The 22,837-nt window shown below is 39.8% G+C and overlaps 1 protein-coding gene across 2 annotated transcripts in view; it reads left to right on the top strand.

The window, feature by feature from the left end:
• LOC115088840 (cysteine-rich venom protein triflin-like) overlaps window positions 1-22,837 on the top strand; it is a 140,369-nt gene that overhangs the window by 22,234 nt on the left and 95,298 nt on the right. The window contains exon 2 of one of the 2 annotated variants that reach the window (XM_029597026.1): window positions 7,992-8,048. The exons of the other annotated variant lie outside the window; for it this stretch is intronic. The gene's annotated coding sequence lies outside the window, so the exon portion shown is untranslated. The remainder of the gene's footprint in view (window positions 1-7,991; window positions 8,049-22,837) is intronic. 2 annotated transcript variants of the gene reach the window in all.

Raw genomic sequence — 22,837 nt, forward strand, 5'->3', positions numbered from 1 at the left:
TGCTGTCCTCTGTTAAAGGCCTTAATCTGTCTTTCACCTGCTGCTGCAAAACGTCCACACACTGCAGCACCTCAGCAGTCATTCCCTCTTGCCGTTTAATGCCTTCCAAATGGTCATCCAGGAATTTCACTATAGGGATGATGTCAGCCAAGGTGGAACTTCTGGAACTCAGCTCCTCCGTGACGTCCTTGAAGGGCTGCAGGATTTTTACCAGCTGACTCATGACTAACCAATCGTGATGCCCTAGGGGATTCTGTACACCTATGTCTATTGTACCAGAAAGTTCATGAAGGGGTGTCTGCAGCTCCAATAACCTCTCCAGCATCATAAAGGTGGAATTCCACCGGGTGGGAACGTCTTGAATGAGACGCTTCTGGGGCATATCCAAAGCAGTCTGATTTTCTCAGAGAACCTGCCCCGCCCTGACACTTCTGTGGAAGTGTGCTGCTATGTTCCTGCACTTCTGTATTAACCTACGCAGGTATTCAGTCTCCTTGTCCTTGGACTCCAAGCCCAAACCTGACTTCACTACCAGATGCAGAGTGTGTGCAAAACATCGGATGTTCTTAAACCGCCCATCGCTTATTGCCTTAACCATGTTTGCACCGTTGTCTGTGACAAAAAAGCCTGCCCGCGTTTTACTGTCTCGCTGGTGTACTTTCCAGCTCGCCAGCATCTTTCTGATGCATGCTAGAATATTGGCAGCGGTATGGGCATGGTCCGTCAGGTGGGTGTTCAGTAAAGCCCACCTCCACCCTGATGCTTGTTCAGTAATAGAGCTGCTGGCTGCCCCTGCCTCTGCCATGTCCCACCAGTGTGCTGTCAGAGAGAGGTAAGAGTGTGCAGCATTCATGGCGGTCCAGATATCGCAGGTGAAATGCACTCTTCCGTCTGCCTTACCTAGCAGTGCTTGCACGCGACTGACACAGTGCTTGTACAGGCTGGGGATGACCTTTCTACTAAATGTGGTTCTGGAGGGGACTTTGTAATTTGGAAGTACGACCTTCAAGAAACGTTTGAAACCCACATTCTCAACTAACTGCAGGGGCTGGTCATCAAGGGCAATCATTTCCCCAATGCTCCTGGTTACTACTTTTGCGGCTGCCTGCCTCCTACCCCGGGATAGCGTTACCGCACTCCACCCCATTTCCTCCATGGTGCATTGTCGCTTCTCCCACATGTCAGTGGGTTTCTGGCCTGCCGCCTGACTGCTAGAAGGGTATGAGGGCGTGGGCTGACTCTGCTGCTTTCCTACCACTGCACCCTGGTTGGAAGGGGAAGGGGTCCCCTGACGGAAAATGCTACCATCCCCAGATGGCAGTAATCTTGTTGGGTGTTGCCTCTTAACATGATACTCCATGCCAAAATTTGACAGATGTCCCAGTTGCTTGCCTCTGCTAATATCCCTGGCACAGTAATTACACCGAGCATAACGCGGGTCTTCTGTCACTTTAAAATGTGCCCAGATCGCAGATTTCTTTTGTGATCCTCCTCTCTTTCCCGCCCTGGGGGTGGATGGTGGCACTGGAGTTGAGGTACTACTGGGTGTGGGTGGTGCACCCACTGCACCCGGCGAAGCAATGCCAGCGGGGGCAACAGTCACCCTCTGTCTCCCTTCTGACAGCTCTTCCTCCTCCTCGATATCAGTGGAATGTCTCCCCTGCCGCAGATTTCTGGAGGTGGAGGCTAAAACAGGACTAACTGACAATTCTACCGAAGATTGCTCAGGTATAACATCTTCCGTTTCTGATGAGAATCCCATCCAAGAAGATTCTTCTTCTGAATCAGAAGCTAACAGTGCCAGCGCTACCTTGTCACCGCAAAGTTTTGCAGGACACTTCTGTCCCCTGGCTGCTCTTGGGTGTGTAACTTTTGTCTGGCTAGACTCTGCCTCCTCTTCACTCTCCTCCAAAACTACAGTGCCAGAAACAGGTGCTGGCGATTGCAAAGTTTCATGGTCTGATTTCTTTTTTTTTGCCATGGAACTGCCATCCCCTACAAAGACGTTTGATTGCGACAGTTGCCTTTTTACCTGTACTGGTGGTGTTGCGCTGGTGTCTTTTGCGGTGCCTCCGCTGCCATTCCCACTAAGTCGCTTGCATCTCCCTTTCCCTGACATTATGGATTTAATGTCAATGAGTACTAGTGGTAACACTGCCCACTGTCCCACAATAATAATGTTCGGTCAGTTTAAAATAACTAAATTAACAGACCCACTCAAGAAGAATGCTCAGTCTGTTTAAAATAACAAAATGAACGGACCAAGTCAAGGACAATGCGGTTAAGTCTGTTTAAAAATAGCAGATTGAACAGACTCGCTGAAGGCCAATCTTCACTCTGTTTATGCCCACTGCCTGCCTGGCAATGCACGGAATGTGTCTGTCTGTGTGTGTGCAGTGAGTGCACAGAGAACAAGCTTCCTTTTCAGTAGATATGAGGCAGGGTACTCCCAGCCCTGGAACTGCTGCCCACCCAGCACTGAACCACTCAAGGACAATGCGGTTAAGTCTGTTTAAAAATAGCAAATGTAACAGACTCGCTGAAGGGCAATGTTCACTCTGTTTACAATGCCCACTGCCTCACTGTCTGCCTGGCAATGCACGGAATGTGTCTGTCTGTGTGCACTGCAGTGCACATAGAACTAAAGTAGATATGAGGCAGGGTACTCCCAGCCCTGGAACTGCTGCCCAGTGCCCACCCAGCACTGAACCACTCAAGGAGAATGCTTTTAAGTCTGTTTAAAAATAGCAAATGTAACAGACTTGCTGAAGGGCAATGTTCACTCTGTTTACAATGCCCACTGCCTCACTGCCTGCCTGGCAATGCACGGAATGTGTCTGTCTGTGTGCACTGCAGTGCACATAGAACTAAAGTAGATATGAGGCAGGGTACTCCCAGCACTGGAACTGCTGCCCACCCAGCACTGAACCACTGAAGGAGAATGTGTTCACTCTGTTTACAATGCCCACTGCCTCACTGCCTGCCTGGCAATGCACGGAATGTGTCTGTGTGTGTGCAGTGAGTGCACAGAGAACAAGCTTCCTTTTCAGTAGATATGAGGCAGGGTACTCCCAGCCCTGGAACTGCTGCCCACCCAGCACTGAACCACTCAAGGACAATGCGGTTAAGTCTGTTTAAAAATAGCAAATGTAACAGACTCGCTGAAGGGCAATGTTCACTCTGTTTACAATGCCCACTGCCTCACTGTCTGCCTGGCAATGCACGGAATGTGTCTGTCTGTGTGCACTGCAGTGCACATAGAACTAAAGTAGATATGAGGCAGGGTACTCCCAGCACTGGAACTGCTGCCCACCCAGCACTGAACCACTGAAGGAGAATGTGTTCACTCTGTTTACAATGCCCACTGCCTCACTGCCTGCCTGGCAATGCACGGAATGTGTCTGTGTGTGTGCAGTGAGTGCACAGAGAACAAGCTTCCTTTTCAGTAGATATGAGGCAGGGTACTCCCAGCCCTGGAACTGCTGCCCACCCAGCACTGAACCACTCAAGGACAATGCGGTTAAGTCTGTTTAAAAATAGCAAATGTAACAGACTCGCTGAAGGACAATGTTCACTCTGTTTACAATGCCCACTGCCTCACTGCCTGCCTGGCAATGCACGGAATGTGTCTGTCTGTGTGCACTGCAGTGCACATAGAACTAAGGTAGATATGAGGCAGGGTACTCCCAGCACTGGAACTGCTGCCCAGTGCCCACCCAGCACTGAACCACTCAAGGAGAATGCTTTTAAGTCTGTTTAAAAATAGCAAATGTTACAGACTCGCTGAAGGGCAATGTTCACTCTGTTTACAATGCCCACTGCCTCACTGTCTGCCTGGCAATGCACGGAATGTGTCTGTCTGTGTGCACTGCAGTGCACATAGAACTAAAGTAGATATGAGGCAGGGTACTCCCAGCCCTGGAACTGCTGCCCAGTGCCCACCCAGCACTGAACCACTCAAGGAGAATGCTTTTAAGTCTGTTTAAAAATAGCAAATGTAACAGACTCGCTGAAGGGCAATGTTCACTCTGTTTACAATGCCCACTGCCTCACTGTCTGCCTGGCAATGCACGGAATGTGTCTGTCTGTGTGCACTGCAGTGCACATAGAACTAAAGTATATATGAGGCAGGGTATTCCCAGCCCTGGAACTGCTGCCCAGTGCCCACCCAGCACTGAACCACTCAAGGAGAATGCTTTTAAGTCTGTTTAAAAATAGCAAATGTAACAGACTCGCTGAAGGGCAATGTTCACTCTGTTTACAATGCCCACTGCCTCACTGCCTGCCTGGCAATGCACGGAATGTGTCTGTCTGTGTGTGTGCAGTGAGTGCACAGAGAACAAGCTTCCTTTTCAGTAGATATGAGGCAGAGAACTGCCAGTGCCAGCCCTGGCACTGCCCACCCAGCACTGAACCACTCAAGGAGAATGCTTTTAAGTCTGTTTAAAAATAGCAAATGTAACAGACTTGCTGAAGGGCAATGTTCACTCTGTTTACAATGCCCACTGCCTCACTGTCTGCCTGGCAATGCACGGAATGTGTCTGTCTGTGTGCACTGCAGTGCACATAGAACTAAAGTAGATATGAGGCAGAGTACTCCCAGCCCTGGAACTGCTGCCCAGTACCCACCCAGCACTGAACCACTCAAGGAGAATGCTTTTAAGTCTGTTTAAAAATAGCAAATATGAGGCAGAGTACTGCCAGCCCTGCCTGGCACTGCCCAGGATAAAATGTAGAGACTCACTCAATAAGAATGTTCTTTTTTTTTTTTCCCTAACAAAGAATCTGTTCTGTGTTGTCTATCAAATCTGGTTCTGTTCTGTGTTGTCTATCAAATCGGGTTCTGCTATCTTCTCTGCCTCAGCCTGCCTAAGCCCACCCAGCACGATCCCGATCCCACCTCCCCACTGAATCGCTGAAAATGTCCGTCAGTCCTCGTGCTGCTGCTGCTTTTATAGTGCTGCTGGCTCGTCAGGAAATCCTCAGAGAAGCACGGAATGACAGCGCGATTCGCTGCATTCAGTGCTTCTCTGAAAAGGTGAACGCAGATTCGCTGCGTTCCGGTATCCATGCCGACCTGTCCCACCCTTTCCTGTGAGTCACTGAGACTCACAGGACAGGGTCAGACAGGTTGGCATGGTTACCGCAGGGGCGCCGCCATTTTCAGGTAATCCGGGGCTCCGAGCTCGAGTCGCAGGTAATGGCGGCGAGAAAGCGCGCGCATGGCGATTCGCCGTATCCGACATATCTATGTTCATTTATGTCGGAAATCTGCTCGTATACGCCCCATCTTTTTTTTAAGTAAAAAAAAAAATTTGAGTTGCGTTTTCCATATGCGGTCAATCCGAATGCACATCCCTAGAGGTTATTGTACCTTGCATTTAACAATACAGGTAGAGAGAGAGATATGTATTGAGGATTACAAATCTTGTTTATTATGGAATTTAAAAAAACTTACCTTTTATTTGTTAAGATAAATTGCTGTGCATTGTGGAGATTAATTCCCACTTGAATAGTTTTAAGGAGGCACGCCCTTAGCAATAAAGTTTCTGGACCATTGTTCAAATATTTGGTTTTGGGATTTCCCCTGTATTTACTTTTTCTTCACATCAATTTACTTGCTCAATAGTATATTTACAAAACCAGGAAGGAGAAATCCTATATAAAGTGCTACATATAGCATATCCTTCTTGGAACGTCTAATGAAGAAAGAGGATACTTTGACTCTTCTGAAAGTTAGAGGTAAAATGAAACACCATATGTGATTTCACTAAATGGCTTCAGGTTTATATAAAGCATATTCATTGTTAAATAGTTGCACCTTATTATTAGAATGCAATTAATACTTCTATAGTATATATATTTTTGCAGAAAAATCACACTTTATTATATTGTAAAATCATTTTTATTCTTCAGATAACTTTAGCATGCATGATATTAACTTCTTATGATCTAAAAATAGCAGGTTGTGCAACCAGGAAGCTCATACTGTGCATGTTAAAGGGATACTAGAAGATGTTAGATTGAGCATGCAGAAATGTGCATGTTTGCAAATCAAAATGAAGGAACATTATATGCAATTGAGTATTTAGCTTGTTCGTGATAAATAATGTGGTATGCTCACCCTTTATACTATTTAGTGAGTGCTCTCTAACTGGATGATATATAACTCCTGCTAGAAATTAAGATTAATTTAAATGAGCATATTACTTACTAAAAGCAAACTAAATATCATAAGCATGCTAAAATGAACATGCTTGTGAGAGGGCTCAGCCAACTTGAAACAAAGGGTTTGAAATATGAAGCCATGGGCATAAAAATATGATATGGTATACTGAATCAGAATAAAGGTGCATCAACCCCAGCATCATGACTCCAACAGTGTCTAATCCGGGTTACATGTACTCTGCAGAGCCCAAAGAGTAGATCCATTTTTTTGCTGATCCCCATGGATAATCGCTATCTTTTCCATATCTACCTGGCATAGAATGGTTTATAGACTTTGTCTCTAGGAACATCTCTAAACTACTTTCAAAACCCAGCTCTACTAGATGCCTTGATCGCATAATCTGTCAACAAATTACACAGCTTGATTGTGCTGTGAGTGAAAAATTACTTTCTTTGATTTATTTTAAATCTGCTACTTATTTTGTAGAGTGTTGCCTAGTCTTAGTACAATTTGAAAGGGTAAATATTATCCATTCTCTATTCATCCTTTCCATCCCATTCATGATTTTATAAATCTATCATATCCCCCTTTCAATCAGCTCTTCTCCAAACTGAAGAGCCCTAACCTGTTTAACCTCTCTTCGTAAGGGAGCCGTTTCATCCCTTTTATCATGTTTGTTGCTCTTCTCTGTACTTTTTCTACTTTTACTGTATATTTTTAGTGAAATGGAGCGACCAGAATTTCACATAACACTCAAGGTATGCTAGCACTAAGGATAGACACTAGAGATGTGAATCGGAACTGAAATCGGATCTGATTCTGGTTCCGATTCACATCTCTAATAGACACAGATGCATTATGATATTCTGTTTTATTCCCCATTCCTTTCCAAATCATTCCTAGCATTCTATTTGCTTTTTAGACTGCCACCACACACTGAGCTGAGGATTTCACGATATACGTAGCTCACAATAACTCCAAGACCTTTTTCCTGGTGGGTCACGCCTTACATGGAACCCAGCATAGTACACCTATAATTTGTTCCCCCCCATACACCCCATCTACATTATTTGACACTTGTCCATGTTAAATTCCATCTGCCACTTAAACACCCAGTCCTCAAGATTTTTAAGATCCTTATGCAGTTCCTCACAGTCTGCTCATATTTTAACAACTTTTAAATAATTTTGTATCATTTGTAAATGTTATCAGCTCACTTGCTCTCTTTTGCAGATCATTTATGAATATGTTAAACATCAGTTCCAGTACAGATCAACATTCCAATTCCTTTCTTTTTCCATTAGGAAAACTAACTATCTGGTCTTTCTCTTCTTTTGATTTCCTATCTTTTAATCAGTTACCAAGCCACTATATGTCATCACCTCCTGCCCCATGTCTTTTTAATTTTCTGAAGTCTCACATGTGGGACTTTAGCAAATGCCTTTTGAAATCAAGATATGCTATATCAACTGGTTCACCTTTATGTTTATTAACACATTATAAAAACTCCAGTAGATTTGTAAGGAAAATGTTCCTCTGCTAAATCCATTTTGGCTCTTCCCCAGTAGGTCATGTCTACCCAATTTTGTTTCCATGAATAGCTTCTACCATTTTGCTGATATCGATGTCACTGATCTATAGTTTCCCAAATCACCCCAAGAACAATTTTTAAAAATTAGCATTACATTGGCCACTTTCTAGTCTTCAGGTCCTATTGCTGCCTTTAATGGTTAAATATTACTAGTAACAGGTTTACAATTTCATATGTGAAATTTTTCATTGTACACTTTAGTTTCTCAATTTGTTCTATTTCTTCTTTCAGTTTCACAGTGATTTGCTTCATTTCCTCTGAATTACTCTCCATCAAGGTACATTTCAGGTATGGTTACCTCCTCATCATTGTTATTGGTAAAGATCTAAGCAAAGAATGTTTTGTTTTTCTTCTCTGGCCTTGTCATTCCTTAGCTCTGCTTTTATCCTTATGTTATCTACTGGACTTTCTTATTGGCTTCTTGCTTTAATTCTACGTGAAAATGTTTGTATTATTAGATTTTCTCACTATGGCTAGCACCTCTATAAATCCTTTTTGGCTGCCTTATGATATTTTTTGTATCTAACTTGCCATTGTTTATGCTCTTTCCTATTTTTTTTTAGTAGCTCAGATTTTCATTTTGCGAAAGATGTCCTTTTGGCTTTAACTGCCTTTTTCACCTCATTATTTAGCTAGTTATGCTTGCAGTTGTTTTGCCTTCCTTCAAATTTGTTTAATACATAAAATTCATTTTATCTGGGCTTTCATTATAGCATTTTTAAACAATTTCCATGCTCCATGCAGACTTTTAACCTTTGCAACCATCCTTTTCACTTTTAAATTATTTCCACATTTTATTGTAGTCTTTCTTTTTAAAAATAAATTTTGCTGCAGTAGTTCTATTTAATGTCGTCCCTTCAGTGATTATGTTAAATTTGTCTACAGGCGATGCCACTTTGTAAATTTACTCACAGATCCTTGGGGATGAATATATTTGATCATAATTCTGTTTGCTAAAACAAAACACAGCTAGCGCATACTTTTTTTTTAAATTTAGGATATTCTTAATTACATAAACATATTCATGTCTTCTCAAACAAAACAGTGGTACATCATAGAGGTTCTTCAAACATTGATCTACACTTTATATTGTACAATGTACACTGTTTTCATACTAGTGTAGAAAAAGGCTTCAAAGGATTGGCATGACTATCAGGATTTTTGCTATCATTTCTATAGTTAGTCAGGCCACTGAACTCATCAGGCATTCACAGGCGTCATCCTGAACAGCAATGTTTGTGTGTGTGTGTGTGTGGGGGGTGGGGGGGGCAATCATACTACATTGGTTAGTCAAAAATGCAGAGGGCCTCCCATACAGGGAAATTACCCTCATGGGCAAGTGACTTGGACCTCCACAGTCCTCCTCCTCCACCCTCTCCAATATGAAAATGTTTTCATAGGGCACAATCACAAGAAAGGAGAAATGGGGGAGAAGGGGGAGCATTATGGTAAAAATGCAGTGACAGAGGAGACATATTCTTGAAGATGTAAAAATAATGCACCTTTCATTATACAAGACAAATGCAATTCCAAGCATTGGGTTACCAGGTTACTGCCATTGTTGTTATTACTGTCATCAAAGACCATTGTAGGCATTCAGACTCTTGAGCTTAAAAAATAATCTGAGCCAGAAAAATTTCTTGAACTGACCCATTGGTTTTCTTTGAGTGAATAGCTTATTTCTATGAGAGTAGACAAAGTAGCAGACTGTGTGGTGAAGCAACTGAATTGTCTATACTACTACAGGGTGGTCATAGAAAGGGAATGATCAGATACCAGTGCTCTTCTGAGTAAATATGGCCGATTATTAGGGATGTGCAGACCAAAAGTTTATGTTCATAAGTCCATAAGTCGAAAGGGGGGGTCAATTTCGGTCAATATGGACATATGTAGAATTCCATAAGTTGAGTCTATGTCCATACGTGCACCGATTCCCTAAATAAAAATTTAAACCCCTCACCCTCCTTAATCCCCCCCCAAGACTTACCAAAACTCCCCAAGCTGGCCAAAAGTTCCGTTTGGGTCCAACGAGGGTCTGGGAGCGGACGCGCGGGGAATCGCCCCCCCAAGCTGGCCAAAAGTTCCGTTTGGGTCCAACGAGGGTCCGGGAGCGGACGCGCGGGGAATCACGTGACGTCCGCGTCACTCTGACGTGACGCCGACGTCACGTCAGGATCAACAATCGCGATTTCCAATGTATTCAACATAGCTATGTTGAATAAGTTGGAAATCCGATCGTTTTCGCCTCATCACTTTTTTAAGTTAAAAAAAAAATTACGTTGCGTTTTACATATGCGTTGAAAATGAATGCACACCCCTACCGATTATTTCCATTCTTCCCCTTGTATACTTCATTCTGTCTGCAACTATGTCCTCTCATCCAACTCCATGAAAAATCTTAATGACATAGAAGACAGATGGCTCTAAACACAAAGGGGTAGATTTTCAAAGGGGTACGCACGTACCCCCCGGAAAACTACCCCAAACCCCCCCCCCCCCCCGTGTGCGCCGAGCCTATTTTGCATAGGCTCGGTGGCGCGCGCAAGCCCCGGGACGTGCGTAAGTCCCCGGGCTTGCAAAAAGGGGCGGTTGGGGGCGTGGCCAGGGGGGCATGGTTAGGGATTGGGGGCGTGTCTGGGGGGCATGTGGGCAGTCTGGGGGTGTGGCCGAGTGCCCCGACATAGCGACCTGTGTTGGGGCCTGCTGCGCCGGCGCGTAAGTTACTACTGCCCGGAGGCAGTAGTAACTTTTCTGATAAAGGTAGGGGGTGTCTAGATAGGGCCGGGGGGTGGGTTAGGTAGGGGAAGGGAAGGGAAAGTGCAGGGGAGTAGAAAGAATGTTCCCTCCGAGGCCGCTTCGATTTCGGAGCGGCCTCGGAGGAAACGGGCAGCGCGCACAGGGCTCGGCGCGTGCAAGTTGCACAAATGTGCACCCCCTTGCGCGCGCCGACCCCAGATTTTATAAGATATGCGTGGCTATGCGCGTATCTTATAAAATCCAGCATACTTTTGTTCGCGCCTGATGCGCGAACAAAAGAACGCGCGCTCGCTCTCTTTTAAAATGTACCCCAAAGGGTTAGATTTTCAAAAAGGACATGTGATTTTATAACATGTGCGAACCGGCACGCACATGTTATAAAATGCCAGGTCGGCACGTACAATTAAGGAGCGGATTGGGAGGGAACTGGAGAAGGCCCCAATGCGTTGCCGCACGATTTTGCAAAATTATGCCCCTCCCCCCTTGTACGTGTAAGTTCCCAACCCCCTACCCTAACCTCCCTTCCCCTTCCCCTATCCTACCCTCCCCCTATCCCTATCCTAACTACCCATTTTTTTTTGTTTTACCTTTTGCTCCTGCAAAGGAGCAGAAGCAAGTTGCGCACACCGGCACAGCGGCAAATGGACGCTGTACTGGGCACCTCTAGTCACACCCTGAGCCCGTCCCTGGACCATCCTGCTCCATCCCTCCGGACTACCCCATTTTAAAGCCCCGGCACTTACACGTGTCCTGGGGATTTACGTGCGTGGCCAGACCCGTTTGAAAATTGGCCTGGCACACGTAAGGCCCGGCCACCCGCAAAAACCCTGGGATTTATGCACACTGGGGTTTTAAAACGTACCCCAAAGTGATGTCAGTCTTCTGTTCTACATTCACTTGGAGTGCACTAGCTCTACCACTTCTTTGTAACTTTATTTATAATATCATGTATTATTTATTTAGCGCACGCCTTTTCTTTGGTAGCTCAGATGAGCCAAAAAGTGAAAACTCGACATTCTATCTTTCACCAAAAAATTATATGATATGAATTTATCTGAAAAATTATTTCTGAAATCAATATACCAGAAAAAGGGTATTTTTCCTGTGTCCAGAAGGCTTCGAATCTAAGGGGTAATTTACCAAGCAGTATTAGACAGTTACTGTATGGTAAACACCTTGTGGTAGTGATAACATGCATAATTTTAAATACCACATGCTATTTTCACTCGTTTAATGTCAGTATGATAATAAGCTGTTTTACATGCAAATAATCTGCAAATACAAAAGCAACTCATTTAAGCTATTTCATGTTAATGAAATAGTGGAGCTTGCCTGAAAAACTACAAGCAGTGTTACGTTCATAAAAGTTAGCTACAACTCAGGAGTTGTAGGTAAATTTTCCACAAAGCTTTGGATGCTAAAGTAAGTCCTGATGCACCTGGAACTGCAAGTCAAAAGGCCATGGTGGGCAGAAGCCCCCTCAAAAAAGTGTAAAGCATCCTGTGGGTCTTGTGACTTCTCACATCACATCTCCCCACCGCCCTTAAAGGCAGCTTCAGTGCAGGTTTAAAATAAATAGAAAAAGTTGCACAGTAAGGCCCCTTCGCTTCCCTTTCCAACCCTGCCCCTTTGACAAAATTCCCTCCCAGGCTTCAGAACCCTCCTCAGCTTCCAGAATACCCCACCCCAGCTCTCCCCCTCACCACCCACCAGGTCATATCTTTGAAACCCTAGTGGCCAAGTGGGGTCCAGAATGCCCTCTAGGCTACAGGCCCAGTGCTGTTCTAGAAAAATGATACCAGCTGGCCAGTTTTCAGGTTATGCCACCATCACTTGATATCTGGTTTCTGCGCATGAGAATTGTGTGATCACACTATTTATCTCAATTTGTACAATGAGAATGTTAAGTTTTTTCTACTACTCATTTATGTGACTGTTTAACTTGTCCATTAAAGTTTTTTGTCTTCATTTCTAGATGAAACCATGAGTCTTAATCAGTTTTAGTCAGGCTTTAAAAAAATAGTTTTGATTTCAGTTAAGGATGATATATATATAGATAAGGGTGAAAAGGTTGTGTTAGTATTGTTAGACCTTTCTTCTCATATTCTGGGTGTGATCATGATATTTTGTTAAATAGATATAGATTGTTTGGTATGAATGCCGTTGTCCTCCAATGTCTTTATAAGAACATAAGAAAATAAGAAAATGCCATACTGGTCAGACCAAGGGTCCATCAAGCCCAGCATCCTGTTTCCAACAGTGGCCAATCCAGGCTACAAGTACCTGGCAAGTACCCAAAAACTAAGTATATTCCATGCTACTGATGCTAGTAATAGCAGTGTCTATTTTCTAAGTCAGCTTGATTAATAGAAGGTAATGAACTTCTCCTCCAAGAACTTATCCAAACCTTTTTTAAACCCAGCTACAGTAACTGCACTAACCACATCCTCTGGCAACAAATTCCAGAGCTTAATTGTGCGTTGAGTGAAAAATAATTGCAATGAATGAGGAACTGAGATTGGTGAAAGCGTACTATTTAAAATAAGCCTAGAGTGCATATGTGTGCTCCTAATGTTAAGTGGTTATGCAAGGAAATGTTCTTCATTTATCTTTCCTTAGGACTTGTTACGTGTGCGTGTGAAGGAGATAACCAGTCTGATCTATTAGTCCACTAGTTTGTCCAGCCTATCTGTAGTAAAGAAGACCCCTTCAGCTTTTGGAAGTTAACTTAGTCCAGTTGATAGATATCATATTATTTTTTTTTTGTTAACCTTTATTTTTGTAAGTTTTAATTCTTATGTACTATAAAGAAAAGCATACTAATAATTAATAAACTAATATAAGTTTAGTTTTAAAATCTACTTGTTACTGCTCCAGATAAAGGATTTTGAAAGCTGTATGAGGTAGAGATATGGTTGTTTGTTTTTTTTTTTTGTTCTGTTTCATTCACTTTATTTTTTTTTTTTTTTATCAGAAGCCCATTCATTTAATTTGGGTCATTTGTTTCAGTCTTTTCCATTATGGCTAAAGAAGGAAGCAATACATTCATTTTGTTACTCTAACTTTGGGGTTTTCCTTTCAAGTTTTATTAAACTTGCTGCCAGGTATCATCAGCAAAGACATCAGCATCCCAAGACACCAAGAATAACAAAAATACCTCACAGCATCAAAAGATGGACAAAGAGTTCCAGCAGGGGCATGAACAACCCAAGCCACCATGAGAGGGGCAAAGTGGTGCAAATAGTGGCATGAAGAAAAGCACCAAAAAAGGGGTGAAGGCCAACAGAGGCATCAATAGCCCAAACAGAGAGCAAGGGGTATGGCAACAAGCACAGTTACACGAACATCCCAAGGCATAGCGTATGGCAGAAAGCAGAGTAGCTTGAAAACCCCAAGACATAACGTGATAGTACAGGCTTTTAGTGTTACAGCCATTATATACCCCAGTATTGACAAATACTGTTACAAAAAGAGCACAATGTACTCCTGAGACTTACTGACTATGTACACTTACAGAACTTAGTACAAGAATCAGTCACACATACAGGGGTCCATATTCACTTATTCAGCCACTATATGCCTGAGCAAGTTAGCTGGCTGAACATATCTGGCTAACTTGGTCAGGATATTCAAAGATATTGCTGCACTACTGAATATACCCAGCTATCTAATAGTTAGCTAGATAAGTTTATCTGGCTAACTTTAAACCTGTTTAATTGCAGATCTAATTTATTTAGCTAACTAGGCTGGATAAGGCCAATATCAGCACTTATTGGCTAAGTTAGCTGGATAAACAGTTCCAGCAGGAATGCTCCCATCCTACCTCTCTCTTAGCCAGCTAACTGTTTAGCTGAATAGTTATCCAACTAAGTAATGGCTGTTGAACTCAGCCAAATACTGAAACAGCACAACTTAGCCAGATGAGTCATAACTTATCCTGCTAAGTGGTGCTGAATGTAGACCTCACAATTATTAGTACAGCTTCATAGTATCACTGACTCAATTACACAGAGAAAGCAAACTGCCTCCTATCTCAGTCAGTTGCTGGCCATTTTTCACATGCTATAAGAGCAAATCAATCTCTATCTCTGGATCTCTATCTCTGTATGTTTCTTAAAGATACTGATACATGTTGCCTACTTTTTGTAGACGTGCATTCTTAACCTGCTGATATAAACTTAGGGGTGAATTTTCAAACTGTTGTATGTGTAAAAATTAGCATATATGCATGAAAGTAGCTTCTATTCATGTATTCTATATTTTATAAAAGTAAAAAATGCATGTGTATTTTTATTTTACAAGCACCTTATATGTGCATATATGTGCATTAAAATGGGTAGCCTAGAGGCATTCCAGGTCAGGCCAAATGTACACATGTAAGCTGTTATTTTAGAAAACAAACATGTATATTTGCCAACTTAACTTGCGTATTTTTTTACCTGCTAATTATCTGGTATAAGTAGTATTAAACATGTTTATTGTGTAGTACAATATATGTGGGAGGTCTTGGTGAACTAGGGGGATTCAGAATGAAGAACCAGGAAGGTCTTGATGACCAGGAGAAGGACTGCATGAACTGGTAGACTAATTGGTATACTGGTTAATTTAATTGAGGCACACATATTTTAAAAATGCCAATTTATGCAAGTAAGTTCTATTTTAATTTCATGCATAAAATATACACATACATTTTTTAAAAAACGGTAGGAAAAATATGAGCATGAAATGCATTAATATGTTATTTCAAAGCATTGCATGTATTTATATGTATGTTGCACAGTAGAAATATAATCATATAAATATACCAGAGGACAATCAGCTAAATCTTTCTCTTACCATTTTAATAATTTATTATGTATACAAACAACCATTTTTTGAATAAAGAATATTTTTCATATAATCATGTGTGAGGTATTTATACAATTAAAATACATCCTAACCAACAATCAATACCACATTATTGATCTTCAAACATACTCCATCCACACCATTCATACATAAAACCCTTAATGCATCTATATCGTCAAAACCACATTACATGTATAAACAAACCAATATATTATATGTATATCTGTACAATAACCCTTTAACAGCTGTTCAATTGATCCTACGAGATGACTCGTTTCGCCTGCAAATCAGGCTTCTTCAGGGAACCTCTAAATATTAAACATGTGGGTCCAATGTTGTTCTCATAAAACAATTACAAAAAATTTTTACAATTACAAAAAATTTTTTGGAATAAACATATACAATATTAAATCTTATCACATATTACATGGATGTTAATTTCATGTAGTGTTCTTCTCACGCTGCGTTTTCTTGTGTACTTCTCCCACTTCAATATAGTCCTCACACAATTATTCACCGCATTTATACGGCCAACCACTACTAACTTCCTTATCTGTTCCGACTCAACTTATATGTCGATTATCCATCTCAGGAGTCATGCCGACTGGCTTAACCTAACTTAACTTCCATTGCCAAGAATCTTTCAAGCCCCAATTGAATCTCCATATACTTCCAAGAATCTCCTATACTTGGAAGGAAGGGAGCACTAAGCGTCCGACTGGGTGTGCTTCAAATTTTGAAGCAAATGCAGGAGGTGAATCGACTGTTTTGAAATCGCAAGTATATGGAGATTCAATTGGGGCTTGAAAGATTCTTGGCAATGGAAGTTAAGTTAGGTTAAGCCAGTCGGCATGACTCCTGAGATGGATAATCGACATATAAGTTGAGTCGGAACAGATAAGGAAGTTAGTAGTGGTTGGCCGTATAAATGCGGTGAATAATTGTGTGAGGACTATATTGAAGTGGGAGAAGTACACAAGAAAACGCAGCGTGAGAAGAACACTACTTGAAATTAACATCCATGTAATATGTGATAAGATTTAATATTGTATATGTTTATTCCAAAAAAATTTTTGTAATTGTAAAAATTTTTTGTAATTGTTTTATGAGAACAACATTGGACCCACATGTTTAATATTTAGAGGTTCCCTGAAGAAGCCTGATTTGCAGGCGAAACGAGTCATCTCGTAGGATCAATTGAACAGCTGTTAAAGGGTTATTGTACAGATATACATATAATATATTGGTTTGTTTATACATGTAATGTGGTTTTGACGATATAGATGCATTAAGGGTTTTATGTATGAATGGTGTGGATGGAGTATGTTTGAAGATCAATAATGTGGTATTGATTGTTGGTTAGGATGTATTTTAATTGTATAAATACCTCACACATGATTATATGAAAAATATTCTTTATTCAAAAAATGGTTGTTTGTATACATAATAAATTATTAAAATGGTAAGAGAGATTTAGCTGATTGTCCTCTGGTATATTTATATGATTATATAATCAACAGAGGTGTTGCACGTAGATGTTTACCTGGCACAGTAGAAATATGCATATTTTATAAAATGCTAGGGATGTGCGTCGTTTTAGGTTTTTGGGTCAGGCTGCGGTTCAGGTGCGATGTCGAAAATGTCTTTTTCCTGTGGCTCAATTTTTTTTAGGCTATTATCTATGAAAAAAACCCCACCCCAACCTTTCAAATTTACTTAATTACAACTCCCCCCCCCCACCATCCCGATCCCCCCCCCCAGACTTTCTAAAAGCCCTGGTGGTTCCAGCGCCACCAGGGCTTTTAGAAAGTCTTGCGGGGGGGGGGGGGGTAGTTGTAATTAAGTATTTTTAAACCGAGCTACAGTAACTGCACTAACCATACCCCCTGGCAACAAATTCCAGAGTTTAATTGTGCGTTGAGTGAAAAATAATTGCAATGAATGAGGAACTGAGATTGGTGAAAGCGTACTATTTAAAATAAGCCTAGAGTGCATATGTTAAGTGGTTATGCAAGGAAATGTTCTTCATGTATCTTTCCTTAGGACTTGTTACGTGTGCATGTGAAGGAGATAACTAGTCTGATCTATTAGTCCACTAGTTTGTCCAGCCTATCTGTAGTAAAGAAGACCCTTTCAGCTTTTGGAAGTTAAGTTAGTCCAGTTGATAGATATCATATTATTTTTTTTTGTTAACCTTTATTTTTGTAAGTTCTAATTCTTATGTACTATAAAGAGTGATCTCTCCCTCTTGGGCCGTCAGCTGCCACTAATAAAAATGGCATCGGTGGCCCTTTGCCCTTACCATGTGACAGGGGCTACCGGTGCCATTGGTTGGCCCCTGTCACATGGAAGGAGCAATGGATGGCCTGCGATCCATGCCGAATTGGACAATTTCTTTGAAATTTTCCAATTTGGCAAAAATGAATGCACATCCCTATAAAACAGAGGTATATCATGCCATGGGTTATAAAATGCTTGTGTTGATCTGCTCATGACCATATATGCAACCATCTATGCATGCATATGTCACTGCGCACATATATTTAAAAGTTATCCTCCCTGATTGTAAATCTCTAACAGAGAGATGACAGTTTGTACAATAATTTGTAGCACATCTAGGACTATAAGACAGTGACTATAACAACCTTGCTTTCTCCATTAATACTAAAACATTGTCCTAATGTTTTTTAAACTCTGGAATTTTGAAGCAAGGAGCTTCAAAATCTATGCCTTCTCTCTCTGAGATCCAAAAGAGAAAATGATCACTGGCTGCTGAAAATGTGCTTACTTAAATTTTGACCTAAAAGAAAATTATGAAGTCAATTGATGCAGCTACCAGCTTTTCTTTCCTTGTTCCCTCCCCAATGGGATCCACTCTTTCTGGCTTTACTTTCCCCATTGTTTACTAGGACTAAACTGAATGTGCAGAAAAGTATTTGAATATTTTGCGGAACTGCAACCATTTGATTTGGATAACCTGAATCTATCTGAAAAATGATGCATTTGGCTCAGATTTCACATTCAAATAATCCCAATGTATACTCTTAAGGGCAGATTTTTAAAGCCCTGGGTGTGTAAATCCCGGCCTTTAAGTACGTGGCTGGGTCTTATATGCGTGGACCCAGAAAGCAACAAGGTAGGCGATCCAGTAAAGCCGTGAGGAAGCAACAAAGTGGTGGATGCCACAAGAAAGTCTTTTTCAAGTCTTTAATACTGGAGACGTAAAATATCATATACAGGTGCCCGACTCTTGCCGAGTTTCGCCACCAGTGGTGTCTGCCTCAGGGGCTACAAACAAACATGTAAATAAATTTAATAAAACATAAATACATCTAAAAACCATAAAATCATTAAAACAAAATCATAATAGAAATAAATATAGATATAAACATATAAAATAAATAAATAAATAATAAGAACTCCTCAATGATCACATACAAACAAATAAATAAATAATTTAAAGTGACAAGAAACAAAATAAAACAGAAGTGTAGATAGAGCCAATTTGCAACATCAATATGGACAGGACTATCTGCATAATTAAGAACTAGTAGAGTGATACCTTATATGTTATAGAGCAGTGTTAGGATGATGGTCCAAATAAATTCCACCGTGCACATATGTCTAAAAAATATATCAAACAAATATTCTGTCATAGTCAGCAGAAAAAACAAAGATTGCACCTCTCTTTATTAGAAAGGTGTGTCAACACTCTGGATGGTTCTCAACATCGAATTAAAATAAACCCCCATTATTTACATAAAAAGTAACGAAAAAATGAAAATGGTAAATAAATATAAAATAATAAATACTAAAATATGTGTAAAATGTCATTAAATAATGTGTAAATGGATAAAAATACGTGAATCATGTAAAATACCAAAAAACAAGTGAAAATAGCAAATGTGTCTAAAAGGATTCCTACGTGTGTTAAATCTAAAAAGGTGAAAAAATCAATTATGAGAAATATGTTGAAAATAACTATATCCATTATAGAAAAACTCATATAGAATATCTAAAATCATATTTGAAAAATCTAATGCTACAAAGTACAAATTCCAGAAACTATCAGCAAATCTAAGGAAAGAAGGCAACAGTAAATAACTTATCATCTGGCTATGTGAATATCTAAAAACTACAGTGCTCTTAGTAGGCGCCTTGGGACCAATAGATTAATAACGCGTCCAAGCCAACACGATCTGTTAAAGTAGGAGGAGGAACACAGTAAACCATAGGGAAGAATGAAGTATTTGCAAAACGTATTGTAAAGCAGTGCAATAACTTACATATCGTTTATACAACGGCACGGTCCGTCTCCTCTCGCAAAAAGTCAATGGGACGCCGAAACAGGATAATTGAAAGGGTGGGTTTGGCGCCAAAACCGCCCAATCAATCATAGAAATGGGCGTGGTTAAGGAATCATTTAAAGGCGGATTCGGCGCCAAAAACACCTAAGGAATTGTGAAAGAAGTGCAGGTTAAGCAAATGAACTACCTACCTTACATAAATTATACGTAAGAGTCAAAAAAATATAAAAACTATGTGAAAACTACGGATGAACTCTGCTACCGGTTGAAAGGGAACACAGTAAATCACAACCAATTAAATTAATCTTCCCGTGACAGCAGAATGGTTCCGAAAATATGTTCTGAAAGATCTAAACTTGTACTATATTTAAATGAAGAAAAAAACTAAAAAAAGGGGAAAACTAAAAAAACGACCTTCTATTAAAGGCTTCTGACTATTATGCCAAGTGTCTTTATTTCTCTTAAAAAATGTGCAGCGACTTTCATATCGTTTATACACCGGCACGGTCCGTCTCCTCTCGCAAAAGGTTAGAAGGACTGAGACGCCGAAATAGGATAATTTAAAGGGTGGGTTTGGCACCAAAACGCCCAATCAATCAAAAAAATGGGCGTGATTAGGCAATCATTTAAAGGCAGATTCGGCGTCAAAACCACATAGGGGATTGTGAAAGAGGTGCGGTTGAGCAAATGAACTGCCTATTTAGCTGAAGCCTATTGCAAAACTTGTATAATAAATAAAATTAAATATAAAATGTAAAGATATCTTATTTACTATACATAAGAGTCACAAATTATAAACTGTGTATTATGCTTGAGCTTAACCGCCAGTTATGAAATGACACAATAAGTCCCAACCAATTAAATTGAGCATATTGGTTCTAAAAATGTGTTCTAAATTGTAATCTAATACCCTGAATGTGTTATTCTAAAACTATATTCAAAATGTTTGAATGATCAAAACTTATATTGTATTTAAATGAGGGGAACTAAAAAATGCAGAATTCTAGTAAGGACTCCCAAGTGTCTTAATTTCTACAAAAAAAAGGGGGGATTTTATTCTATTGGAGAGTATCACCAGATCTATAAAAAAATTTTACTACAAAATAACTAAATAGTAATATATTAATTAAATATTGTATTGGTTGTTTTTATAAAAATTAATAAATAAATGAATAAAAAACTAATAATCTAATAACATAATAAATATTCATATGTGCACATAAAAATGAATTCCTGTTTATAAGAAAACTGAAAGATCAGTATCATTATTAAGACCATCAGGGGTAAGGGTTTTAAAATAAAAAATGTATCTTTGCTCTAATTGTAATAGTAATGTGTCAAAATCACCTCCTCTCTGGTTAGGTAATGGTTGTTGAACAACACAAAACTTGTAGTCATTAAATTTATGATTTTTTAAAATGGAGTGTTCTACTAGTGGTTTTGCAGGTACTGACCGATTGATGTTGCTTCCATGCTCAATTATTCTTTTATTAAATTCTCTAACAGTTTTCCCTATATAGATTAAATTACATGGACAGAACACAGCGTATATAACACCTTTGCTTTTGCAATTTGTATATGAAGTAAACTTAAAATCTTTATCTTTCCCTGGTATTGTCAAAAATGAGGTTTTCATATTGACCTTACAAACTGAGCATGTCCCACACGGGCGGTGGCCCGGTGGTCTAATATCTTGTTTACGTTTGTTTGGTAATGTAGACGGTGCTAACAAATCCTTAAGATTCTTATCTCTTTTATTAGCAATAAGTAACTCTTTATCTTTAAAAGCAGTTAAAACCTGTAAAATTGGCCAATGTTTTCTTAAAATCTTGATGATCTTATGAGACATGGAAGTGTAAGTTAAAGGACAAACCATACGGTCCATTGGTCTTTTTTCTTTTTTCTTTAACAAATTAGAACGGTTTTGACCACGTGCTTTCAGATAACCTTTATTAACATGTTCTACCGGATACTCCCTATCTATAAATCTTTGTGTCATTTCTGATGCTCTCGTTTCAAACGTAAAGTCATCAGCACACAGTCTTCGTAATCTTAAAAATTGAGAATAAGGGAGATTCTGTAATAGAGATCTATTATGACAGCTCTTATAATGTAAAAGTTTATTGGTATTGGTCGGTTTCCTGAAAATATCTGTACTAAATATACCATCTTTTAATGTGATTTGAATATCTAAAAACGATATCTTTTGTTTGTCATATGTGATGGTAAATTTCAAATTGTGGTCTAAAGTGTTCAACCAAGAATAAAAACGTAAAAGTGATGCTTCATTCCCTCTCCACAGCATAAAAACATCATCTATATACCTCTTCCATAAAAAAACATTGTCATTAAAATCATGATCCTTTAAAAAAACATGTTCAAAATTGGCCACATAAAGGTTAGTGGACCCCATCGCAACTCCTTTGATTTGTTGAAAAATCTTTTTATTAAAATTAAAAAAGTTTTTTTTAATTGCTATTTCTGCTATGTTGATAAGAAATTCATTGGGAATATGCTTGTGTGTTGTTCTCTCAACTAATATTTTCATGATAATGTCCAATGCAGCTGATTGTGGGATATTCTTATACAGGGATTCTATATCCATTGTCACTAAAATTAATTCATCTTCAGGAACTACCATATTTTCTAAAATCGTAATGAAATATGAGGAGTCTCTTATATAAGAAGGCATCTTTCCAATGAGAGGTTTGAGAAAGGAATCTATAAATGTTGAAAGAGGTTCTAATAATGATCCTATGGCTGATACAATTGGTCTTCCTGGTGGCTCAATAAGCGACTTGTGAATTTTAGGCAAAATGTATAGGGTAGGCATTCTTGGATGATTAACTTTTAAGAATTCTTGTTCTTTGTGAGTTAAAAAACCTCTGTTCCCAGCTATTAGTAGTATGTTGTCAATCTCTTTTTTTATCATATCTGTAGGATCTTTTTCTAGTTTAGAATAGAAGGATGTATCAGATAATTGTCTTTCGACCTCTGCTATATATTTGTCCAAATCCATAATTACGATGCAACCACCCTTATCTGCTCCTTTGATCACTATCTTCGAGTCTTCTTTTAGACTGTAAATAGCCTCTTTCTCCTTTGGTCAAATTGTAAAATCTATTCTTGGTACCTTTATCCTCTAATTGCTGTATTTCTTTCAAA

This window comes from Rhinatrema bivittatum, chromosome 3 (genome assembly GCF_901001135.1).
Source record: "Rhinatrema bivittatum chromosome 3, aRhiBiv1.1, whole genome shotgun sequence".
Taxonomy (NCBI): Eukaryota; Metazoa; Chordata; class Amphibia; order Gymnophiona; family Rhinatrematidae; genus Rhinatrema; species Rhinatrema bivittatum.